The sequence below is a fragment of the Callospermophilus lateralis genome, chromosome 16 (assembly GCF_048772815.1).
Source record: "Callospermophilus lateralis isolate mCalLat2 chromosome 16, mCalLat2.hap1, whole genome shotgun sequence".
Lineage (NCBI taxonomy): Eukaryota > Metazoa > Chordata > Mammalia > Rodentia > Sciuridae > Callospermophilus > Callospermophilus lateralis.
Genome location: NC_135320.1, coordinates 38857377 through 38884512, shown reverse-complemented (window position 1 = coordinate 38884512; position 27136 = coordinate 38857377). Strand labels below are relative to the sequence as shown.

Genomic DNA, 27136 nt, shown 5'->3' with positions numbered 1-27136 from the left:
GGAACTTGCTCTGCCTTCAGGAAATAGTTGGATAATTTCCTTCCCCATCCCACACCCGCATAGTATTTGTAGGAAAAAAAATTGAAACACCCCATTCTTCTTGGAATAAAATCAAATCATAAATGAGGGAGAGGAAACATGACCTGACAATATCATAACTAGCTTCATTGTCATGCAGAGGTGAGGCAACAAGCAGTCATCCATCCCCAAAAGTAAAAACTTCGAGGATTCCAGATCACAACATTTCTTTAAAAAAACAAACTAAACAACAACAACAACAATAATAATAATTAGCTATTAGCTGGATGTGGTGGCACACACCTGGAATCCCAGCAGCTTCAAGGCCAACCTTAGCAACTTAAGGAGGCCCTGTCTCAAAATAAAAATATAAAGTAGGAAGGGCTGAGGATGTGGCTCAGTGGTCAAGTGTCCCTGGGTTCAATCCCTGGTAAATAAATAAATAAATAAATAAAAATAAAATTTGACAATGAAGTCTAGTCAGTAAGAATCTAAACAAAGGAATAAGGAAGGAGAAGGCATGATACACAGTAAGCACTGAATTTACAGTAAAGTACTGTAAGTTTGACAATGTAAAGGTACAATTTAAGAAAATTTGGGACCAAAAAGAGAAGCAGTAGGAGACATATAACATATAATTATACATTCAAAACAAGAAAGTTAGTCAATACTATCCAAAAAAAAAAAAATAGGGTTAAAATAACAATGACTCAAACTAAAAAAAAAAAAAAAAAAAAAAAAAAGAAGAAGAAGAAAAAGACTATTATTTAAGAACTGCATTAAAATAATGTGGCAATATAGAAGGGCAGGATTTTAGGCACTCAATGTACAGAAGACCTGTAAGATGAACCAATAACACTGTGAGTCTGTGAGTCTCAGCTGATTGAATTTTTGATTGTCAACCATAATATAACTTTTCCAAATGTATTTCAGCCTTATTTTCTTTTAGAATCCATAGATTTGGGAGCTCCCTCTGGTGGCTGAATAAAATATAGTTTTTATATTAGTAATCCAAAAAAATAAACTAACAAAAAGTTATCATCTACATTGAAATTTCCTAGAGAATATGGAAGTCTTGATTTATTTTTATTTTGAAGATATAATAGTTATGATTGCATGCTGATGATAGTGATGATGATGACGGTGATGAGGAGGATAAGAGGGATTGTATGAAATCTGACTCATGTTGATTGCCACAGTCATAGAGGATGTGATCGAAAACAACCTGGCAAAACAACCAGAAAAGGCAACGTTAGTTAAAAACATATTACACATAATTTTTAAAAGCACAAAATTTTAAAAAATGAACAAAATTCTAGAAAGCAAAAGGGAAACTGGAAAAATATTCTGAGATTCCCAAACAGTATAAAACTTCCAATGTGCCTAACTACTAACAAATGTGGCATTAAGAACAAGAAAGATACTAACAGCATTTTTCATTACTATAACCAATATGTTGTCTCAAGAACTTTATTATTTAGACCAATTTGTTCTTTGTTAGCTCAAAGCAAACAGAATTGCTTTCTCACTTGAAGCTTTCTTTGGTAAAATAATTTATTTCTCCATCATTCTTTCCTATTTCTCATAAAAGAATGAGTGTTGGTTGGTTCTTGACTCTTCCTTACTTTTTCTTTTCTTCCCACTGAGATGGGATGGATTATTATTTCTATCAGAGATAACAAAAAATAAAGTGAGAGCCCTGTTTTCTGAAATATGGAATGGACCCAAAAATTCTCATCTGGCAAAACTCTTGGAAGCATCAAACATTCCTGATATTGTCAGGGTTCTTTTTCAAGTAAGTTTTCTCAGCTGATGATATACAGAGCACTCAATGCTATGGGGTATGGGGATGGATGTTCCAGAAGTAGAGTAGGAAGAGGGACAATGGTTCTAATTTCTAGAAAATCTTACAGAAACGTGAAGACCATGAACTCTGCCCATCATTCTGTTCTTCCCCAAATTTTTTATGCTTCTTTTTTCTACATGGTATCCTTGGGGACACCATAAAGAAAATAAGCCACGTTTATCTCTTCCTCTGTACTTGATTAAAATAAATTTTGATTTTTGTACTTTAAGAAGAAAAGTTCAGAAGGAAATATAGGAAAACAAAATCATTACCTTAGGTTTATAGAATCAACTTTCAGAATCTGAGCATGCTCAGAAATTGTCAAACAAAGTCATATGAAGAAAATACATTGCCCTTCACCTCTGAGGCCATGGATATTTATACAAGGGTATCTTCTTACACTTTGTTCTCTATGTAGTCCAGGCCATGTTATGGGCAAACACAACGAAGAGAGATGAAGGATTATCTGTCTCACAAGGTTATATTACCTGGGGCTCCGTTTTCCTTGGAAAGCTCTACTGAGCAGTATGAGAAAAACCTTAGGAACATGGTTCATATTATGTCTCCCACGGATTGAAGGAGGAGGAGGAAGAGAAAGGGTAGAGGAGCAAGATGAGGAGGACGGAGGGAGGTTAGGTTGATAGACATCACTAGATTTCAATTCCAGCTACTTAGTATAATGACCTAAGGAGCTTTATAAAGTACCTGGGCCTTGCACACAGAGATCCTGTTAATAATGATTTGGGGAGAGGCACAAACACTGATATATTTAGATGCATCTGGGTAGCCCTAAGTTGCAGACTTAAGGTAAATAGTCAAAGGAAGCACCTTTCTGGGTAATAACTCCTTGACTTTCTATCCATAGTCCTGTCCCTTCTTGCCCACCACTGTTTTTGAGGAAATGTCACCATGCCTTTCATTCACTAAAAGCTTGTTTGAAGACACAAGAGTAATGGTGGTAAAAGAAGTGAAAGCAAAGAGAGACAGGAGGGACTTAACACTAGCCAAAATCCAAACCCCGAAGTGATTCCACCTGTCCCTCTAATTAAATTTTCCTATAAGACATGAAGACTTTTCTGGATTCTGAGAAATACATCTGTGTCCCTTACTTTGTATGTCTGTGCCTTATGATGAGGGTCCTTCCACCAAGACTTGGCTCTCTAGAAATCACTGACCACCTGGCCTTCAACTTTGAAATGAATCAATCATTTAAAGTGTCAGACACCACCTTTAAGACTGTAGGTTTGTTGGCTTGGTATGCCTCTAGAATTAAAAATGAGATGGATTCAATAGTCCAGTCACTCAGGTCACCATCTAACGGCTTTCCATGGAGTTAGCTTTAACAGCAAGGTCAGAGTCCCCAGACCTGGCTCTGGCTCACTGGATAGCTTCCAAACAGACCTCAGAAGCATAATCCCAGAGCTCCAGTTGCAATACCTGCATTTAAGCAGGTAACTCAATTCTTTTGAATTCCAAAACATTGAGAACAAATGTGAGGAATATATCCTATTAAGTCCATGTTATGTCCCTGTAGCAAGAAGTCTCTGCTTGGCTCCCAAACTGTCTGTGAAATCCTTCGAAGAGGTGAAAGAAGCCATGTGCCCACAGTTCTTGTGCTCTGCATGCCTGCAGAATGAGAACCACACGGACACCACCAAGGCTTACCACCTGTGCCCTCCAGAAAGGTTGCCCAGGGTGCACTTGAGGCCACTTGTGCCAAAACTGGGTTGGGCAAGCTGCACTGAAAAAAAAATACAGAGCAGAATCCTGAGGCACTGGTGCTGGGCAGCAAGCCCATGGAAGGCACCCAAGGCCCATCCTCCCAAACTATTCTGTCCTAGAGCTCTGGGCCTGTGATAGGAAGGGCAGCTTGAAAATCTCTGAAATGCCTTCAGGGTCATTCTTCCATTATCTTGATGAACAGCACCTGGCTCCCTTCTAGCCACGCTAATCCCTTTATCAAAGCATCACTTGGCTGTGTCCTTGCTCCCTTTTTGTTTTCTTCATTCTTTACATAGGCAGGCTATGAATTTTCCAAATTTTGACATTCCGTTTCCCTTTGAGTTATTAATTTTGTCTTTAAAGCATCTCTCTTTTCTCTCATTTTACTGTATGCAGTTAAAAGAAGCCAGTAGCTCCTTTAACCTTCTGCTTAGAAATTTCTTCCATCAGGTAATCTAGTTCATTGCTCTTAAATTCTGCTTTCCATAAAGTCTTGGTGCATGCACACAATATATCCAAATTCTTTGCTACTTTATAACAAGGATGGTCTTTACTAGTTTCCAACACCTGTTCCTCATTTCTCAGATCTCACCAGAGTTGCCTTATACTGTTCATCTTTCTGACAGCACTCTGGTCACAGCCACCTAAGTAATCTCTTAAGAAGACTCAGATTTTCCGTACAGTGTTCTCTTCAGACTCTTCAACAGAATCTTCCATAAGAAACAAATTTCAATTCTTTGAAATTTGTTTCTTATAGTTCAGAAGGCTGCAAAGTCTAATATCAAGACTGTGGCATCTGATGAGGAAATTCTTCCTGTATCATCCTATGTCAGAGGGGAAAAGATCAAGAAAGCACTCTTGCATATGAGAGAAGGGGGCTCATCTTTTTCTAGGGAACCCACTCTGACTATGACAATCAAACGCCCAAGAAAATGGCATTAATCCATTCACCAGGGCAAAGCCCTCCTGGTTTAATGTCTTCTTAAAGATCCCACCCCTCAAAACTATTGCATTGGAGATTAAGTTTCTAACACATGAACTTCAGGAGACCTGTTTACATCAATGAATGTGCCAAATAATAACAGAGAGAGTCCATTACCAGAAAAATTCTAATAGATTACGAGCACTTTTTCCTTCTTTCTCCCACCGAAGAAAACATTTCAGAAAGCAAATGAATAACAACAATATTATTATAAATGAAACTATAAATACACAAATTTTTTTCTTCTAAAAAACTACATAATAGCACAAAATTGAAAATACTGTGAACTTGTAATGTACATCACAATGAATCTAAAAATAACTGTGTGTTACAAGAGCATTCTTTAGGTGTCATTCTATAGGTTTTAATGTAGGGCAATGGGACTTTTATTGCACTTTACCTGCATTCTTTAATCAGTTCTCATAACATTCTTACAGGGTGGGAGATGAAGATACTATTTCCCTCATATCAACTATTGTTTTCAAACATATAAGAAATGATAATTCAAGCAAGCTATTCTGTTTTGCATACTTTGTGGGCAAGTCTTTTCTGCATGGATGGCTTTCCTGCATAGTGGACTAAGCCTGTGATGCATAAATGAAGAGACAGAAAAGAAGAGAGGAAGAGAGGGAGGGACACTTTTAAGATTGAGTTTGCAAGGCTAACATTAGAAAACTTGTCCAGTCTTTTAAGCTGCTTCGCTTACAACTAAGAAATGTTGCCTTTATATCAGTGTTGTGGTTGGTATATGAAGTGACCCTCAAAAGATCCTAGGTTGATGTAAGAGTGTTCAGAGGTGGAAAGGATTGAATTGAGAGAGCTGTAGCCTAATCACTCTAGCCTAGTTCAAATGGACTAACTGGATGGTAACAGTAGGCAGGTGGGTCCTGTCTGGAAGAGACAGGTCATGGAAGGATATGCTCTGGAAGGGTTCATCTTCCCTGTGGCCCATTCCCTGACCACTCTGCTTCCTGGCTGCCATGAATGGAGCATTACTCCTCCACAATGCCCTCCCACCATGATGTGCTGCCTCAGCTTGGGCCCAGAGTAATGGAGTTGGCCTACCAAGAACTAAATCTGAACCAAAATAAATTTTCCCTCCTCTAAATTGTTCTTGTTGGATATTTTGGTCACAGCCATGTAAAACTGAGTAACACAAATAGTACTTTCCAGAGTCTGCTCTACTAATTTATTTTTCCTTTGTGATACTTTCTTTAAAAAATAAATAAATAAAGATACTAAACCTAAATAAGTTCTAGAGTATACTGCACATCATGTCTGTCTTGCAGAGTTACAATGCTCTTTTGATACTGAAAAGTCCTGAAGAAAAAAATCCTGTTTAATAGTTTCATTTACTAGCATTTGACCATGGAAACCTTTTCTTTTGCAATTCCGGTCAACATGAATTGGGACTGAGGAACACATTTTGGTGAAAATGGCAACATGAGATGTTAACTGTTTCGTTGTTCAAATAATCCAATATCCTATATAGTTTCGCTCATTTGTGTTAATAGGACAGAAAAAAAATGGGTCATTTCTTATGAGAAACATAAAATCTTCTTCATAGAAACTGAGATGCAATTCAAAAAGAGACAGCCAAAAAGAAGCAAAAATCAGAAATGTTTATCAGTTCTGAAACTAGTAAATATTGCCAAGACATATTACAAAGTTTTGGCAGGAAGTACTACCAAATACAGTAAATTTGAATCAGTGTGAAGAAAAAAACATCAAAAGTTGAAATGCAACTTCCTTTCCTGAAAATGTGCCATTTTCAGGGAAGTAAGTAAAGCAAATATTGCCAACTCTCACTGAGTGAATAATTGGGGAACAAGGGTAGAAGAACAGGCAGCCTTGGGAAAGATGAGCTCTGTCCTAGATTGTCCCAGTCCCAAGATAAACAAACACCCAGAAAATGAGTAGCCACTCCTCAGTATATTGTTATTGTTTGTTCAATATTCCACTATTTTCAAAAATGAAATATTTTTCCTCCATATGGCAGTAGGGAAGGAATCCTCCCAATATCTTTATACTCTAGGAGCAAAGGTGAGCAATTTTCACAAATGCAAAGGTGATTGTGCAAAATACAGGGAGGAAACATAGGCCATCAATCTAAAAGCCCTGAAACTGTTTTCCAAGCTCACTCTCACTTATCTACCTAAAAAGGTGAATAATCCACAAAAAAAGGGGTACTCCTCCCCACATCAGTGTAAGACATAACACACAACACTGTCCTTTCCCTCATCAATTTACATACTGTGGAGCTCCCACAGCTATTCTACAATTGTAATGTGGTACATTTCTTCCCCTGCCCAAATGAACAGAAAATAAAAGCAAAAATAAAGTTTCCCATGACAAGAGCTTTTTTTCCTACCTGCCTGAGGTGCAGCATAACTGAATTCATAATTCATTTTTAAGAATGAATCAAAATGGCAGCCAGGGAGAAAGTGGGGAACCATGAATAATCATTCTATGCTATTTGGGGAGCAAAATTTGTTTTTCATAGTCTTTGTCTTAAGGTAAGTTTAAGCAAAAAAAAAAAAAAGTTTAAAAAATATGGAAGAAAGCACAGCATGTGAAACACAGATTTTTCATATTCTTTACAAAAATGTTTACTTCCTGGAAAAGAAGAAAAATTTAGACAAACTATAGTGTCAAGAGTATTCTAAACCTATAAAATAATACAGAATATTATTTATAGGGAATTCCCTTTCAAGTTCCCAGGTAAATTATTTACTATATGTAAAGTTCCTAATTTTGTGCTTATAAATTTGAAAACCTGCTTGAAAGAATCACTTCCTAGAAAAAGAAGAATCAAATTGTCGGTCAACAAACGTGGAAAAGTGTTCATCATCTCTAGCAATTAAAGAAATGCAAATCAGAACTACTCTAAGATTTGATCTCACTCCAGTGATAATGGCATTTATCAAGAAAACAAGCAATAATAAGTGTTGGCGAGGATGTGGGGGAAAAGGTACACATATGCATTGCTGGTAGGACTGCAAATTGCTGTAATCACTATGGAAAATAATATTGACATACCTCAGAAAACTTGGAATGAAACCACCATTTGACCCAACTATCCCATTCCTCCATCTATACTCAAAGGACTTAAAATCAGCATACTACAGTGATGCAGCCACATCAATGTTTATAGCAGCTCAATTCACAATAGCTAAACTATGAAACCAACCTAGATGCCCTTCAACAGAAGAATGGACAAAGAAAATGTGGAATATTTCTCAGTCTTAAAGAAGAATGAAATTATGGTATTTGTAGGTAAATGGATGGAACTCGAGAATATCATGCTAAGTGAAATAAGCCAATCCTCAAAAACCAAAGGCTGAATGTTTTCTTTGATAAGTAGATGCTGGATGCTGATCTATAGTGGGGTGAGGGAGGAGGAATGACGGAATTTTGGTTTGTATAGGGAGAGTAAGGGGAAGAATGGGGCTGTGGGGATGGGAAGGACAGTAGAATGGGACTGACATTATTACCCTATACATGTATGATTACACTACTAAACTGACTGCACCATGTACAGCCAGAGGAATGAGAAGTTGTGCTCCATTTATGCATCATATGTCATAATGCATTCTACTGTAAAACAATAATTAATAAATAAATAGGATCAAGTTGTCTTAAGACAAATCAAGAGTGAAACACTGAAAAGATATACACACACTATATATACATAAGATATGTACATATCAAAAATATATGTGATATGTTATACATAAAACATACATATATATGTATGTAAATAAAAGATTTTATACACACACACACACACAATATTACCTGAGAATTCATGCAGATTTTAAGTATGATTTTTTTTTACGAGTTCACAGGAAGGAGAAAATATTCACACTATTTTACATAAAGTTAATATAACCCTAAAACAAACAAACAAAAAAACCAACCAGAATAGCCCCAAAATAATAAAACCACAGACCTACCTCAACCAAAATTGGTAAAAAAAAAAAAAAAATTAAACATTTGTAATCCAGTCCTTTACTGAAATTCTGTTACATGACCAACTTATGCTCAACCTCAGAATATAAAAATGGCTCAGTGCTTGAAGGCTTGTTAGTATAATTTCTCCCAAATAAACCAAAGGAAATTCTGTAATCATCATAAATACCAAAAATCTATAGAACATCTACATTAAAATTTTCTGAACTTCTTTATAAAAACTTTAATAAGAGTTTTGAATGGTTGAACTAGCAGGGAGAATTTTTCTATTATTATTATTATTATTATTATTATTATTATTATTATTTTAGGCAAAAATTTTGCTGAAAATTGCTTCCTATGAATACAGAGTATAGTTAACTAAAAAGATCAGAATTTATAAAATAATTTTTATTTGCTGATAAAATAGTTTTCTGCAGAAGAAAAATATATATTGACTACAAATAATTTAAAATAAGAGTTCAGCAAAGATATTCAGTTAAGAAATTAATATTTTTATTTCTAGCTTCCCGACAGCAAAAATCTAATTAAAATAAAATAAATATATTCCATTTCCAATAATAAGTGTTATGCAATAGTTTTAAGTACATCAAAACATTATTTGTGAAAGATTAAATTAAATGTGGTTTTTTTCTTCTTTTTCAGTTGTCTGTTGCTTATTAAAATGTATTAATTTTATTATAAATAAAGATCCATTTTTTTTAGCAATGGAGAATAAAGCACATTAGGATAAACATCAACATATTTTCTCATTCTATTTTAATAAGTGATAAATACTTCATAGAATTATTTGTTAGTACTAGAACAGCCCTTTGAAAACATGTGGCTCAAGCCTGCCTATTCAAATAAGAAGTCTAGGGCCTCATATTATAGGATTTGTTTAAGGTTTCCATCATCGGCTCAGCTCTGATTAAAGCTCGGGATTTCTAGTTATATTTTTTAAGAACTTCTAATTTTGAGTGTATAGTTCTTTTGTTTTTTCTTCACTTTTCTTATCTGTTTCATACTTTGTTACACTAAAAAGAGTCATTCTTAGCTATTAATGATATTTGTTTAATTTGGCATATTATGGAATATTGATAAAACTTCACTACTTACTGTAAGAATTTCTGCTTAGAGTCAAAATCTGTCAATGGTGACTTTGGGATTCAGACTAGCTGAACATTGAAAATGCACATAGCTTTTCTCACCTGATACAGCCATTTCTGAAATAGTCATAAGATGGTATTTTGGGCTAAGGTGATATAAGAATATGCTTCCCTTTTCAGGGGTCCCTTTGCCCTCTGATGTCCCCCCTATCTATCCAAAAACAGAACTGCTAAAGGATACATTTCCTCCACATTCATAAAATCTATATCCTCCTTGCCCATTCATAAAACTGTCCAGACTAAAAGTTTTCATGGCCCGAGTTCAGATATTACTCTCTTCATCACATAGCTAGACTAACTTATAACCTTGTTTCCATAATTCCCATCCACGAACTTGATTCAGAAACACAGTTCCTTCTTTTAAATCTGGTTATAAAATGCAAGGTTAGTTGAACATTGCTTCAATGGTCGACATTAATTATTAATATGTTAAAGAACTAAGTTACAAAGTACAAACTATTAGCGACAAGAATACTAAGTGAATCACAAAAGTACAACAAGAACAGTTTGGGGCTGGGGATGTAGCTCAGCTGGTAAAGTGGTTGCTTAGCATTCATAAGGCCCTGGGTTCAATCCCCAGCCCCACCAAAAAAAACAAAAAACAAAAAACTGCACAATTTAGTGAGGGAGTAATCCTGGTTAGACTTCCCAGGAAACCGGGGCAAGGGAGAATCTAAGGGTAGAACTGCAGTGATTTTGACTAGTCATGGAGTGCCCAGCTTCCCCAAGCCATGGGGACACCTCTCCTGCACGCCCACCCCACAATCCTCATCCATTCTCCTAGATGACTCTTTTCTGGAACGTTTCTCTCCTCCTTCCTTCAAGCCTCTTCTATCTGCTTATTGTCACACTTGGCTGACAAATGTGCTTCCTACTTTGTAGGAAAAAAAATGAAACATCAGAAGACACCCTCACGGGTTCCCATCATTATATATGCAGTAACAACTTCCTCACATGATCTATTTTCCTGTTATTACCGACAAACTGCCCAAATTCTCATCTAAAGCCAACCCCCAATTAATCACAAGGATGCCTTCAACCTAGCCTACCCAAGGAAACAGCTCCTCAAATGTCCCTTCTTTCCCTTGAACCTTCAGTTCCCTCTCTGCTCTGGGTCATATCCATTATCATACAACTATGTTGTTATTTCTTACATATTAAGTTTTTTAAAAAGAACACACACCTTCAACTCTCTGGACCCATCTCTCCCTTCAGATTCTGCCCTAGTACACTGATATTCCTCTTTCTCCTGCCTTTGCCCCTCCACTGAACCTTGCATAGATAAAATCTCCAATAACCTCCAGGTTGTTAAAAAGGACTTACAGATTTCTCAGTTTTCACTTCATTCCATGAGTTAGCTGCAGTGGAAATGAATCAGAATGGCTTTCAAGACTTGCTCCTGATTTTCTCCCTCCCCCATTGACTCTCCTCCTCTGCTGCTTTTGCTAGCCCTTCCTCTTCTTCCAAACCTTTCAATACCCAGGTGCCTCAGTGCAACTTTCCTCTAATTGCTTTCACTGGCAAAGGTGATTCCATAGAGATTCGTTACCTTCAATATCACCCAGTCATGGGTTTATGTCTGCAACTTACTATTCTCCTCTGAACTCCATATCCACATATCTAAGGATTTAACATGACAACTGCACTTTAGATTAACATCCCCATAGCAGAGATTCTCTTCTAACTGCTATTTCCCTTTCCCATCTCACTTAATGGAATTACCATCTAGGTAGCTGCTCAGACACAACACCTTAAGCTTCTCTTTGATGTGTCTCTTTTCTTCATATTCTACATCCAATCTGTTAACAAATACTGATGACTGTACCTTCAAATTACATATAGGATCTAACCTCTCCCTAACACCCTCATTGTTAGCATCCTGGACTAAGTACTAAATTCTCTCACCGGGATTGTTACAACATTCTCCAAACTGGTTTTCCTACTTTCACCCTTAACCCACTCCAGTCTGTTCTCAACAAGTCAGCCAGAGTAAACTTTTTAAATTGTAAACTTACAACCTTAAATAGATGGTTTTCCACTTTATATTTCAAATTTTTACAATTGCCTATGAAGCCCTGCACATCTTGCCCCATCATTGCCTGTCTGACCTCCTCTCCTGTTGTTCTTATCCTGATGATCCTTTGACTTCAGCTTCAGTGGATTTCCTGGTATTCTTGGAATGATGAAACTCTTCACCTCAGAGCCATTGCATTTACTGTTCTAAATCCTCTATCCAATCTGTTAGCAAATGCGGATGTCTCTATCTTCAGTTAATTCCAGAATCATACCTTTTCTTAATGCAAAATGTTCTCACATTTTTTTTTGCTCCATTTATCCATAAGGGTCTCTCTTTGATCACATATCACTGTACCATAGAAGCTTCTCATGCTCTAGGTATTCCCCAGATCCTGTACATATATTTACTTTTCTTCATAGTACATATAGCCGTCTTATACATCATGTAACTAGGTTATTTATTATGTTTTATAGCTTCTAGAATAGAAGCTCCATAAGGGCAGAAATATTTGGTATTTTGTTCACTCATATATTTCCAAAATGACATACCAACAAGGGTATTACTGTTATAAATCACTATCACAATGGAACTATATCTAGCATACATTAAATAATTAATAAATAATCTTCAAACATGTAAATTAAAGAAATGTAAATAGATTATTTAAAGAAATGTTCTAAGTCTTGAGAAGTTTAGAAATGTTACCCTGTCAATATTCAGAAGACCTATCTTTAAAGCATAAAGAATTTGTCCTTAAAGGTTTTATATTAAACCAATTGACCAATTCCCGGTATAGTTTCAACCATGCTTTCCTGGGAAATTCAAATGATTAGAAGGATTTTGAGCTAGCACTATAGGATTTGGTATTTTCTACAGATATAGAAAACTGATAATATGGCTGCTCTTACCAGCTTTCTTTGTTGTTAATAGTAGGTAGACCCATATACCTTCTTTCCAGAACCATTACAACCCAGAAGCACTAAAAATTCTTTCAAGGTGAGTTTGGGAAAAGCAGGATGGGTGATCTATCTTAAAAAAGAGAAATACCTTCTATTAAAGCAGAAGACTATTGATTTGGTAAGTAAACCCACCCCCTGCATCTCTGTTTCTCTGTTTTCTCCCCTCCATTCACACATAGACATCACTACTCAGACACACTTCTGATTACAATGTGTAAAATCTGTCTTGTAGACTCTTTAGATCTTGTGGTCCTTATCAGATCTTTGTGGCAAAGGAGGAGCATCTACATGTGTTGGTGAAAGAACTGAACATTATACATCCTAGTATAAATATTAGAACCTGTACCATGTAACTGAAAACATAGTGAGAAATTTTCACTAACTGTACCATTTATGTCAAAGCATAATGAAAGTCTCCACAATTGTAAATTATTAGATTATTTCACTTAACCAAGTGAAATAATATCCCAAGAAGGCAGATTAAAAAATAATTCAGAAATGCACCACTAAAACTGTCTTTTAATTAGGAAGAGGAGTCAAGTTAAATTTTAAGATGAACATATTCATTACTATGTCCCTACTAAACAGCATGCACCAAGTTAAATCACAATATGGGATTGCAAATTGGTGCAACCACTCTGGAAAGCAGTATGGAGATCCCTTTAAAAACTTGGAATGGAATCACCATTTGACCCAACTATCCCACTCCTCTGTCTATAACCAAAAGACTTAAAATCAGCATACTACAGTGATGCAGCCACATCAATGTTTATAGCACCTCCATCCACAATAGCCAAACTGTGGAACCAACCTAGATGCTTTTCAATAGATGAATAAATAAAGAAACTGTGGTATATATACACAATGGAAAACTACTCACCATTAAAAGAGAATAAAATTCTGGCATTTGCAGGTAAATGGATACAGTTGGAGAATATCATGCTAAGTGAAATAAGCCAATCCCTAAAAACCAAAGGCCAATTTTTTTTTCTGATATATGGATGCTGATCCCATAATGCAAGGTGGTGAGATGGGCAAGGGAAGAATGGAGGAACTTTGGATTGAGCAGAGGGGAGTGAGGTGAGGGGAGGGGGCATGGAAGTGGGAATGATGGTGGAATGAGATGGATGTCATTATCCTAGGTACATGCATGATTGCACAAAAGGTGTGACTCTACATCATGTACAGCCAGAGAGATGAAAACTTGTGGTCCATTTTTGCAAAATGAATCAAAATATATCCTGCTGTTATGTATATTAGAAAAAATAAAAATTAAAAAAGAAAACAATCAAAAACAGACAAATCAAAATAGACTGCAGAATTTCATGCTTTAAAAAGAGGAAATTAAAAAAAACAGAAACATCATTCTATCATTTTATTATAAAAATGAGAAAACCAAAATACTTTTAACACTTATAGATTATTTTAAAATATTTGAGTATTGAAATATATCAAAAAATTAAAAGGCAACTAATAAATTGGAAATATTATTTTATCATCAATGGTATAAAAGTTTAATATAACTTAAATCAATATGAATAGCCTCAAATAAAAATAGGCAGCCTTTGAATGGCCATTTTATTGAAGAAATACTAAATATCAAAAGTAACAAAATAAATGCTCAGTAAATATATGAAAGTTCCAACTCACTAATAATGCCAAGAATGGATATTCAAAATAATAGTGACATAATATTTTATGATAGTTTAGGTTATGATGTGGCACTACATCATTTCCCAAATCAAGAAAATTGACTTTTTATTCATATTACAAGTTTATCGCAGGAATGGTGGAGGAATTTGCTTCAGAGTCAAAAAGGGATACAAACTGAGGGAGTATCCTACCAAGTTATAGATTTTCCAGTTGGAATCTGCAACCTTTTCAGCTATGAGGTATGAGAGAAGACCAAAAGGTCACATAATCATTTCTCTGCCCTTAGTACAGAAATGACATGTCATTTTGTTCCCAGTCACTTTGGCTGACACTAGTCACATGTTTTTCCAATTGTAGCACTGCTCTCTCTTCCCAGCTCTCAAACTGACAAACATGAAAGAGAAAGAAAAATAAGAAAGAAAGGAAGAAAAAGAAATAAAGAAAGAAAGAGAAGGAGGAAGAGAGAGAATAAGGAATAAAGGATGGAAGGAGAAGGGAGGAGGGGAAGGAGCAGGGAGAGAGCAAAAATGTACTGGGTTAAGATATTTCTTATAAAAACATCAGGTGAGCAAAGGCAGAAAGACCTGTGAGTGTATGAGGCATTTGGAATTTTGCAAGGTAATTATATGGAAGAGAAAGGATGGGAAACTATAAGAAAGATAAAAAGAAGCCATCTGGAAAAAGTCCTTAAGGTTCTGAAGTTTCTCACTGAACATGAATATGAATAGCCTCATACAAAAATAGGCAGCCTTTGAATAGCCATTTTATTGAAGAAATACTAAATATCATAAGTAACAAAATAAATGATCAATAAATATATGAAAGTTCCAATTCACTAATAATGCCAAGAATGAATATTCAAAATAATAGTGAAATAATATTTTCTGAACATATGGAAATTTCTGAAGATGTTTAAGCAAAAAGAGTACTATGATCACATATGCATTTTGTCAGATTACTATGGCTGCTGTAAAGAAATGAAGGTAGAAAAATTGGGAAGTGAGGGTTCAAGGAAGATGCTATTACAGACTATAATGAAAGTAGAATTTTGGAAAAATGTTAAATATAAAGAATACCAACCACATAACACATTTGAGAAAATCTCTTATTTCACTCAGGAGGGGAAGTGCTTTATATCATGTGCACATCTTATAAAAACTAAGTATCATAAACCAACTTATTCATCCAAGCTGCAGAATTTAAAGCTATTATTACAGCTGGTAGAAGAAATTGCAAATGCCCTTTTCTTAGCTTTTCATACCACCAAGATCTTATCCATGTAAGCAAATTCTTTCTATACTGTGGCCTCCTTCCAGTTAAAGTGATGAGATGGGTTCCCACAAGCTGCAGCCTCCAGTAAGTCAACCACCTTCAATAGTAGAACTTCTCTTTCAGACATGTACAGGCTACATGCAGACCAAGCCTGGTTTCACAAAGGGAGTAGGATTGTTAGTATCATCTTTTGGTAGTGACACTGTTTTTCCTTCTTTGTGTGGATCTTTTTATTCTTTCTGCAGAGTAACTTCAAAACATTTTTACCATCTTTTGCCTTTCCTCTATCACTCTTTGAACTGATTTGATATCTGAATTGAGAGAGGGAAAAGATACAGCTAAGGAGTGAAGAACACATGCTGACACTGGACTGGCACAACTTCATTAGTTCATGACCTTGAAGTCATGTCTTCTTATCTTAATGTCTCCTTATCTTTAAAAGGAGGTTAAAAATAATACCCATCGTGGGGAGAAATGTAAAAAGTGGCCCTAGTTCTTTACTCCTATACTTAGTATATTGACTTTGTAGAATTTCTTATTAAGAAGCAGTCTTTCCCCCACCCCCTTGAACTTGGGCTAGTGTTTTGACTTGCTTTTTCCAATAGAATATGTGAGAAATGACATACAAAAGCATAGAAGATAATGGCAGCAATATTACTCAAGTTATTACAGAGCTATAAGTCACTGAGGGAAAATAGATCAGGAAGTACTTTTACTGATAAAAGAAGCCTACACTACATTAGAAGTTAAATTTCAGTAGTGTAATCACTCAGATAGTGGCTATCAGAGATATAAAACTATTCAATAAATAGTGCAGTTTTCCTCTTTTAAATTATGTGAAATAGTACCTATTATAATTCTTGAGGGGGAGTAGAATTACCAGTTGTGGTTAAAATGTTAAAATTTGCACTATCTTGTAAGAAGAGTTGTATGAGTGTAAAATAAAAATCAACATCCTGTAATTTTAGGGAAAATAATGTTGTGATATTGGATTGTCTTAGTAACTTTTGAAGAGATTGTATAATGATTTATGTACTCTTATATGTCAATAAGATGTTCATATACCTTTTACCTTTGTGAATTCCGGTATATTCTTTTGCCACTTTCATCATCTTCCTTTCTTTATTATTCCACCATTTCTCTAATAGAATTGAATTCTTATGTTTTTTTTCATATTATTGAATCTTTAAAACAATATTATATGTGAAAATCATGCAGTGTTAAAATGGGAGTCTTGAGTTAAATTACTTAAAGGATTAGTCACATTTTTTTTCTCATGTGCAGTTTTAGTTTCTAACTTTGTTATATCCCAAGTGGTATGTAAAGTTCTAGAGGGTAAGAACTGTGACTTCTGTACATAGGACATTCAGATTAACTCCTTTTTGTATAATATGTTTGCAAGATAATAAATAAAAATAGACATTGAAAAAAAATGAATATGTAAGAAATGAGTTAGGTGACCTGAGGCTGGGCTTCAAGAGGCATTGTGTGCTTCCACTCTTTCTCCTTGGAACCTTGCTATAACCATGTGGTAAACCCAGTACAGCCTTCTGAAAAATGGACCATACACAGATGGGTCACATAGTTTACAAAGCATCCTACAGACCCCACTCCCACCCAACAAGTCAGTGGACCGGGGAGGGAACCCAGTCGATGTCTTTTGAACCTGGCTCAGATCAGCACAATGACTTTTGTAATTTGCAATTTTTACATGTATTTTAAGTTTTAGAGTGGTTTATTACACAGCATTATTGTGGCAATAGATAACTATTACACTATTTCAGAGGGTGAAGGCTTAAATGAGACAACATGCCAAGTGCTTAAAAGAAGGCAGGCATTTAATAAGTGCTATTTAAATGTTTTCCTTTAATCATTTCTAGTGGTGTTGGTGGTAGTAGTAGTAGTAGCAGAACTGAAATTGAATTGTAAATGTGGATCTAAAAATAAGCATAAAGTGGCTATAAAAGAACATGACAAAGTTTGGGAGATCTCAGCATTTAGAAACCTATAATTTCACCTGCTTTCTTAAGTATGACAGGTAGAAGCATGCATTTATTTCTGCTATGACTGACTAAAAATTTCCCAAAATTTATAGACATAAAAATTACAAAATTCAGGCTGGGGCTGTGGCTCAGCAGTAGCACACTTGCCTGGCATTATGTGAGGCACTGGGTTTGATTCTCAGCACCATATATAAATAAATAAATAAAAGGTCTATCAACAACTAAACTAAATTTTTTAAAAATTTCTTTTAAAAAAATTACAAAAATTCCACAAAAATATTGAAAGCAGGAGGAAACATAACACCTGAGACATGTCGACAAATTTTTGAAATATCGGACATGCTAACTGACTTAGCAGAGTGAAGGAAACTATAAGCAGAAGAGTACCTGGAGAGATGATAGAAATTAGAAGAGAATAGGTTCTCCTTAATAGAAGGCCTTTTCTCAAGTTCTGTGGAAGGTAGGAGTAAAGGGTGTAGCTAAAAGTCCAGACACTGTATTCATAGCTTATTTTGAGCCCAGTCGCACAGCCTTATCACACAGAAATATGCCAAGACTATTTCATTCATCTTCCCATCCCCTTCCAAGGGTCTGAAATTTTAATTTTTGGAGAACCAGAAAATGAGGTAGTAAACTTTGGAACAGAAAGCAAAGAGGAAGAAGGACAATAGTGGAAGGCAGAAATTTAAGGGGTTAAGGAGAAGTCTGAGCACTTGAAGGTTAGACCTCTATACCTCCCTCTGGTTACCCAGGCTTATAGCAACTGGAAGAACCTTCTCTTCTTTTAACAAGAGGAACAGACAACACAATTTTTAAAAGGGGAGGACTCAAATAAATGAAGATAATCCATGCAGAAAATGAACATTAAATCTGTCATTTAAATGAACATTTTAATCTTCTCAACATAAAAAAACAAACATTATAGCCACCAAAAAGGAGCAGGGCCCTATATAAAAGAATGAACAAAGAATAAAAACTCTTGGAAATAAAAAATATAAGTTGTAATTTAAAATTCAGTAGAAGGCTAGGAAAATTAAATTAAAAAGTTTCTCATATATTAAAACAAAAAAGAGTGGATAATGAAAGACAAAGTATGAGAAAGTCAGAAAATTATCTCAGAAAGTCCATTATCTGATTAATGGGAGATCAAGGGTCAGAGAGGAAGAAAATTAAGGATAAGTAATTATAAAAGAAAGTCTGCCACAATTATAAGACATAAGTCTCCAGGCTTGATAGACTAACATACAACAAATAAAGTAAAACACATGGAAAAGCACATTATTTGAAATCCAGAATACTGGGGATAAAGAGATGATTCTAGTAATTTTTACTGAATTACTGACAAGAAATGGTCACATCTGAAAATAAGATCAGAATTAAACTTCTCAAGAATATTTTGTCTAGAAGACCTGGGAAAATGCCTTAAGGTAAAAATCTCTAAGGAAAATTATTTTCACAAGGAGTTCTATACCCAAGCAAACTATTCTTTATAAGTATAAGGGCAAAATAAGGATAAGAATATATTAAGGGAAATTCTCAAAATATTGATCTCTTACTTAGGGTAATGGAGAAAATGAGTCCACAAAAATCTTCCAAATGTAGAAATATATAAACATTAAATGAAATAAAAATAAAATCTTCAAAGCACCTTTACACTAACAAGAAAGTGGATAAATTGAGAGAGAAGACAAGAGCTAAAGTGGTAAGGCTAACAATACAAAGGAAAAGCTCTAAAGTTCAGCTGAACTTTTTTTGATCTCATGAGCCTATAGAATTAAAGTTGAAGTCTGATCCTACCAAAAATGACTAATTATTCACTGTTTTAAACAGAGACACCAAAAAGCTATACCTTCATTGTAAGAAGTAACCAAATAAACCAATGCTTGTATAAACTTAGCTTCCTTTCCATCCTCCGGACATTCTGAGAAATACTAAAGCATGAATTCAGATTAAGATGGCCTCAGACTGGAAGTGCCTCCAGTAACACAGAAAAAGCAAACAAAATTCCTCTCTGGAGGAAGATACCCATCATCCTAGAAACTCTAATTAATTTTACAAATAATTTTTCAAAATCAATGTCCAGCATGCAAACACTACCAGGCATACAAAGAAACAAGAACCTGTGAGTGAAACCAAACAGAAACAAAAGCAGAAAGAAACATCCACAGACATTGGATACCCTAATCTTATAATAAATAAAATTTAACATGATGAAGCATAAGTTTATTTTATTCAATAAAATTATTTTTAAAGTTTAAATATTTCAACAGGATACTTTAAAACTATTAAAATTAACAGAAGATTTGATAAAAGAACCAAATCAAAATCAAAGACAAAAAAAATGTAACTTTGAAAAAAGTGTCTATAGTATTTATTACTTGATTAGACATGGTAAAAAATGATAATACTGGACGAAAGATTAGAAGAAACTAAATAGTGTGAAGTATTAGAAAACAAAGAAATAGAAATATGGGACACATAGGAGACTTTGATGGAACAATGAAAGAGGACAAATCCAGGAACAGAACACAAAGAATGTGGTAGAGAAAATATCTAAAGAATAATAGCTAAGATTTTCTGAACTTTTAAAAGATATTGAACCATAGATTTAAGAAGGTCTATAAATTTTAAGCAGTATAAATAGAAAGAAATCCATAGTTAGAAATACCATACTAAGGGCTGGGTCTGTGGCTCAGTGGTAGAGCACATGCCTAGCACGTGCGAGGCTCTGGGTTTGATCCTTAGCACCACATAAAAATAAATAAATAAAATAAAAATATTGTGTCCAACTACAACTAAAACATAAATATTAAAAAAAACAAAAAGAAATACCATAGTAAAACTTTAGAAAAACCATTGACAGTTGGAAAATTCTTCAAAGTAGCCACAGGAAGAGGGGCTGGTTATTTTCAAAGGAAGAGAGGCAGAGCAACATATCCTATGATCCAGCAATTCTACTGCCTGAAAAAGTTTTACCATGTGTAGTCTCAAAAAAGTGACTCTTTCACCAGGATAAATACTCCTTGTCAGACAGGTCATCCCTTTACTGGAAAGCTTTAAATATTAGAAAGGGCTTCTTTTGATCAGTATTTCACAACTTTTGTATCCAGTGTTATGCTGTACATGATAAAATATTTGTATCATTTGCTAATTTCGTTGGTGAAATTAATCACACTATGATGACCTTAGCAACCAATGGGACATTTCTACGTGCAGAGCTGAGAATATATTCATAAAATCATTTCTCACAAGCCAGGGTGAGTCAGTTTCAGCATGCATAATTCTTTGGTTACTTCTCACCTATAGTTGGTTATCTGTGGAATATTCATATTCCACACTCAATAGACTTTTAATGGTCTGTTATTTGCTCATTTATGTTCTAGGAACTAAAAAAAACAGTTAAAATTTCTTCTGGAATTTATGCCATAGTGTTAGGAAAAAAAAACAATAAATGAATATGTAAAGATACAGTGTATCAAATGTTGATAAATGCTATAAAGAAAATCATTTGAGTTTAAGATAGAGAGCAAATGCTATTTCATTTGGGGGAGACCATATGATTTCTGTGTACTCTGCTCTCACTCTTTGTCATATGCTATAAATAAACTAGTGAGAAAAACACTCTCTGCACAGAAATTTGAATGCATGGAAAGTTCAAGTAGAACCTGTGCAGGGTATAAACTCTATGAAAAGGGATTATTGTAAAGCAGAGATTACAAATCAAGTACTTAAAGAACTGAGCCAACGTTTGACAATTGGGAAGGTCCAGTAAAATATGCCAATTTTCAGCCTAGCCTGCCAGACTGGAAAGTTGGGTAATGCTGATCTTGCATTCTAGTGACCTTTACACAAGGCCTGAGCTCTCTAGCCACTATAGTCCCCAGAAGGCTCAAGGCACTCGGTTTGTATTACCTACCTGTCTTTTGGAGGCATTTGAACTTGGGAAACTGTCCAAATTGGGTCATAATTTTTTCTCCAATTCTAAAATCTATTTTTTGTTTCAAAATTGTTTCCTCATGTTTTCAAAAATCAAACACCTTATTAAACTACAATAATTCTAAATACAGTGTGCAGGAGACTCTTGAAACCTACTGTAAGAGAACTTTCCAAGGAACATTTTGAGGAATGTTAGCATGATTATAAAATAGGTACATAAACTCCCTAGGTAATGTTGAAATGAAAAAAAAATCAGAAAATAAAATTTCCACCTTGTTAAATATTCATAACATCTTATATTAATAAGTGAGATACATAATATACAAATACTCATACTGCTGTTCAGTGTGTACCTGGCCCAACATAAATTGTTAGTTTTAGAGCACAGTTTCCTCCTGTGACCCTCTACCCTATCAGCATTACTGAAATATTTCATATTTCATATTCAGGGTATACTTTAAAGTATTAAAAATATATTGAATAACATGGAGGAGTTAAAACATGAATTACAAATAAGTACAAATATTTATTTGTCCATTCATATAGTATGGAAGTCATTAAATTATTGTTCATCCAATTTATAGAAAATGTATTTCAAATTCACAATTACAAAGCACAAATAAACTTCAAAATTAACAAGAAAACTGACACCTACACTAGTGTACAAAGCATATTTTATGGACTCAATTTATGCAACATAACCTTCCATCTCCAAGACACTTACAAATTTTATTTACAATGCCACCTAGAAACCACTATTAGTCATCAGAAATATTGCTGTTACCAAATAATTCCCATCAACCAAATGTTGCAAATAAAGCCAAGCAATTCTGGAATACTATTTAGAGTCACTTTCCTCAATTTGAAATGTCTTGTTTGTTTGGGGGAAGTATCAGAGGAACACAAAGCAACTAAAGCTGATCTTACAATAAAAATTAAAACATTTTCAATTTAATCGTATTATTTAAAGGGAAAGGTTGATATAAATGTTTCATGTAAGAGGCTATCTATATTTAACTAAATAACCTTCTTCTTCATGGTCCTATTTTAGCATATCTATTTCTCAATGTAGAACACATACACAAGCACGTCTGGCTAATATTAGATCCATCTGAAGACCATGTTAGAAAAAAAAGAAAGCCTCATCTATATGGTGTTGTTCTATCAAGATTTTATGAGGTTTGTGAATATTAAACAACTTATGATAGGGTGTTCCACATACTTAGAACTATGTTTTGAACATATCCCTATATGCTACTTAACCATTGTTGATATAGAATATGAATGATATAATCCTAATGGTGGGTTTGTTTTTTAAATATATGACTAGATTGAATGTATCTAAAAGGTGGAGTCAGTTCACAACTTGAATTTCTGAAGAGTGAGGTATTCTAATTAATCTATATCTTCTTTACCAGTTGATGAAATCAGAATCATAAATGTGTTCCCCTCTAATGTGATATTGGTCATTTTCTTAGTGAGTGTCCCTGATGTCTGGGGACATTGCTTAAGAATAAAACTACCAAGATAGGTATCTGTCATTAGGAATCAGAAAGCTTAGTCACATGACTCATATGATAACACAAGAAGCCATCCACTTATCCTGAAACCACACAGCAAACATCTGAGGCAAGACAAGCACTGTGCAAGGCTCAAACCACATCACACAGAAGAGTCACTTGTGCCTTCAATGATTTCACATTGTGGGGGATAAAACTGTACAAACAATTACAACATAGTTTCAACACAGTCAACCTATTTCACACAGGGGACTGTTATGGATTAGATATGAAGTGTCCCCTGAAAAGCTCCTTTTATGAGAACATGATCCCCAGTGCAGTAAGTTCCAAAGGTGAGGCTTTTACAGTGATTAGAGCTCTGACCTCTGACCTTGCTGTACTGGGGATCATGCTTAAAACACATTAGCTTTTGTGGGAGAGGTGATACATATTGTTTGAGTCAGAACTTATTGTCATGGAAAAGCAAAGTTTCAGATAATTCCATTTACTGATATGGTATAGTGACTTAGCTGCACTTAAACAATGGAAATTAGCAAAATGATCTGCCAAAAAGGTCTATTTGCAAGAACAGATTTGCCATAAAGCTTATCTCCTTTTGCAATTTAATATTCAATAAAGACATTATATGAAAAATAAAAAAAGGATTTGTATTAAGTCACTTTCAAGTCAAAATAGCTGGGGATGCAGCTCAGTGGTAGAGTGCTTGCCTCACACTAAAATAAATAAAAATCAATTCAATGAAACAAGAGTTTATTAAGGGTATCAAGAGCCTAAAAGATTTAGGGAAATCTAAAGTAAAAAGACAGTAGTTTCTACAGAGATTAAAGCAGCACAGGGACAAAACTGAATTTGACCTGATTAATTGATATTTCCTGGTGCTTTTATAGATTCAATATCATGAGATTTCTTTGAACTTTGCAAACTTTTTTTTCTTTTTGTACTTGGATACTGATCTTTGTGACTGTTAGAAATCCTCAATTTTGATGTTTTGTTTTGATTTGGTTTGGATGCATTTGGATTTTAAAGTTGCTGATTTAAATATGGTTGTTATTGAAGAATGCCTGCAAAATACCTCTAGTCCCAATTGTTAGATCATTTTTGAATGCATACACAGTGCATGCAAAAATATTCAGTTTCGTTTTATTTATTGATTAGGTGTCATTTTAGGCCAAAAGAGCAAGAAAACAAAGAGAAAAAAATATATATACTGAAAAGCTTAAAAAGAAAACCTATTAGATAAATGTGTAAAAACATTATTTGTATTTAGTAAGTGGTCCTTAATTTCATGGAATTTACTTTAGAATTGAAAAGTTATAATCTGGGTTAATTTAGAATTAGAATCAAAGTGATTCTATTTATCCAATCTAGATAAAAGTTTAAAGGTCTCAGAGAATGAAAATGGTGTATTATTTTGAAAAACACAAATAAGAAGAAATAGAAAAGTTCACATTTCACTGTTTGAAGTAATGTCTTACAAAAGAAAATCAAAAAATACTAATTGGTCATAAAAAATCTTATAAAGAGACATGAGAAGAAAATGTCTGGGTCAAAAATTAGGGAGAATTGCTGACAAGGTAAAAGGAATAAGAAAAATCACAGGATACCGCTACCATTTAATAGGACATGTTACTCAAGAAATAATGACATTCTACTCCCTTGTTTGAAGAAATCATTGTCTGACACACCGTATTCAATGGCTTAGTATTTAAGTCTCTTGACAATTTTTGTGCTCATGTGAATGTAGTTCCAGGTTTTTCAGTTGCTAGTTAATTAAAACATAATTGGCACAGAGCAAAACCAGTACCCCAGGAACTCAGGAAGGTACAAAAATCTTTCTAGATTGTTATTTATCTACTTATTTACTTATTTATTTTTATAGTACTGGGAATTGAACTAGAGGCACTCTACCACTGAGCTACACCCCAGTCCCTTTTTAAAATTTTATTTTTAATTTGAGACAGGGTCTCCCTAAATTGCCTAGTCTGATATTGAACTTATGATCCTCCTGCCTTAGCCTCAAGAATAGCTGGGATTACAGACATGTACCACCACATCCCACTTAGGTTGATGTTTGTTAACTTCATTACTTCTGCAAAACATCGAATCATTCCATGTCATAAAAATGAGTTAATGGATGTAACTAAGAGTCCAAGGTAATAGGAAATATGCTGGAACAAATCTGCTGGAAGGGGAAGAAGACTGCACTAATTTTCTAATCTAACAATAAAGGGATTCAAAAAAGATGACTTTCCACATTGAACAAATACTCTAAATTTCTATTAAATATTAGAATTTTGCCATATCCATGTCAGTCAGTAATTGGTACTGTAATATTCTTTGATGTTAACATCACTGAGATACTGATTATCTATAAGGGAAGCGTGCCAAGATCTGTGTATTTGATGTCTCTGTTTTCCACAGGTCATACCTGGATAGAGTCTGTAACTTGAAAGGCATCCTGCTGATTTCAGAGAATTTTAAGTTGAGTGAGATAGTCACTGCTGTCTCCCCAAAACAACCCAACGTTCTCACATAGTGAATTTATAATATAAAGGGGTTTGTCCATGCACTTAAGCAAAATGTTTTTCCATTTATTTCAAATACTATGCATGAAGAAAATTGTTGTAGGTGTAATCTTCTCTACTTATTTTTTTTTATAAATGTTAAGAGCATAGTTCCTCTAAAATCTGGCATATAAAAGAAAGCTTTGATTGCCAACAACACATTACTGACATACAAAAGGGTCACATAATGCAAACTACATAAGCTATAGCTACTGTTCACTCAGATAGGCAACTTGGGAAATATTAGATTTCTCTTTTAGACAATTATTCCAGCAATATACAAGTGATTATCATAAGGATCACTTTAAAAGAGTATAAAATTAGACACTGGGTAGAACTTTAGAATTATAAAGTTTAAGGGAAAAAATTAAAAAGGAACCAAAAATGAAGAGAATATAAGAAAAGAAAGTCATCCTCTCCTACTTGGACTAAACCTTTTTATTAATTAATTAGTAAGTATTCTCAAGTACTCCTTGATAACTAAAGCTTCCATTATGCCTTACTCACCTTTCAAACCATTGTTCTCTTCCTTTTATTGTTACCATACATCTTGAAAAAGTTGTTCCCTCTCACTTTATTTCCTTCTTCCCTCGCTCCCCACAAATCTATGTACACTGCTCTTCTCAAACTGTTGTCATGAGGATCATGGATAATCTCTGCTCTGCCAAATTTAGTAGACATACTTTTCAACATTTATCTTGCTCAACCTCTCTGTGACTTCTGGAAACACTAACTGCTTACTCTGTTTTGAAATTCTGTCCTCCCTTGCCTTCTGGGGTGCTGACTCCTGACTTTCAGACTTTTCTGCCACTACTTGCCAGTAGGCACTGTCCCCATCTACCCTGTGGTGCTGTATTTCAATATTCCTCCAGGCACAAGTTTTCTTTTTCTAACATTCAGTTTGAGTAATTTCATTCATTTCCATGACTCTGGCCATCACCAGTATGCTGACATGTACATCTCCAACAGAGTTCCTGACATTCTGACACGGCCATTTTGATTAAGCCTTGAGAACAAACCTTTTCATTTTGACTCTTATAATACTCAAAACTGACAGTCCCATCCTATAGCTGAATTTTGTTCCATAAAATGAAGTATGATTTATTTTGGAATTCTCCAGTAAGTCTTCCAGAGAAAAATAGTTTATAGAAAGCTTTAATGCAACTTTTACAAACAATGATACTCCAATTCCTACTATGAAGTTAGCAAAATCTGACAAAACTAGACCAATTCAAGTTGAATATGAAGTACAAACATACCCTGACTCTAAGTAGAATTGCAAAATCCCAATATGAGCAATTTAAATTCAGCATTATGTTAAATGTATGGATTGTTCAGTAATGCTACAAGAAAAAAACATGACCATGTAAATAAATGCCTAGTAGTCATTTGATAAGATTCCAAATTTTCTCCCAAGCTCAGACTTGGAAATCAAACACAGCAGATCTAGAGTTAAAGGTTATTCACTCCCATAGTTGCTTTGTTTCCATTGAACAGGTCAATTAACTTTTTCTGGGCCCTTAT

The 27136-nt window shown here is 34.6% G+C and overlaps 1 long non-coding RNA gene across 1 annotated transcript in view; it reads right to left on the bottom strand.

Annotated features, from left to right (window-relative positions):
• Positions 1 to 1085: 1085 nt before the first annotated feature.
• LOC143382083 (uncharacterized) overlaps positions 1086 to 27136 on the bottom strand; it is a 30169-nt gene continuing 4118 nt past the window's right edge. Inside the window, exon 3 of the long non-coding RNA XR_013088930.1 lies at positions 1086 to 1243. This is a non-coding gene — a long non-coding RNA (uncharacterized LOC143382083). The remainder of the gene's footprint in view (positions 1244 to 27136) is intronic.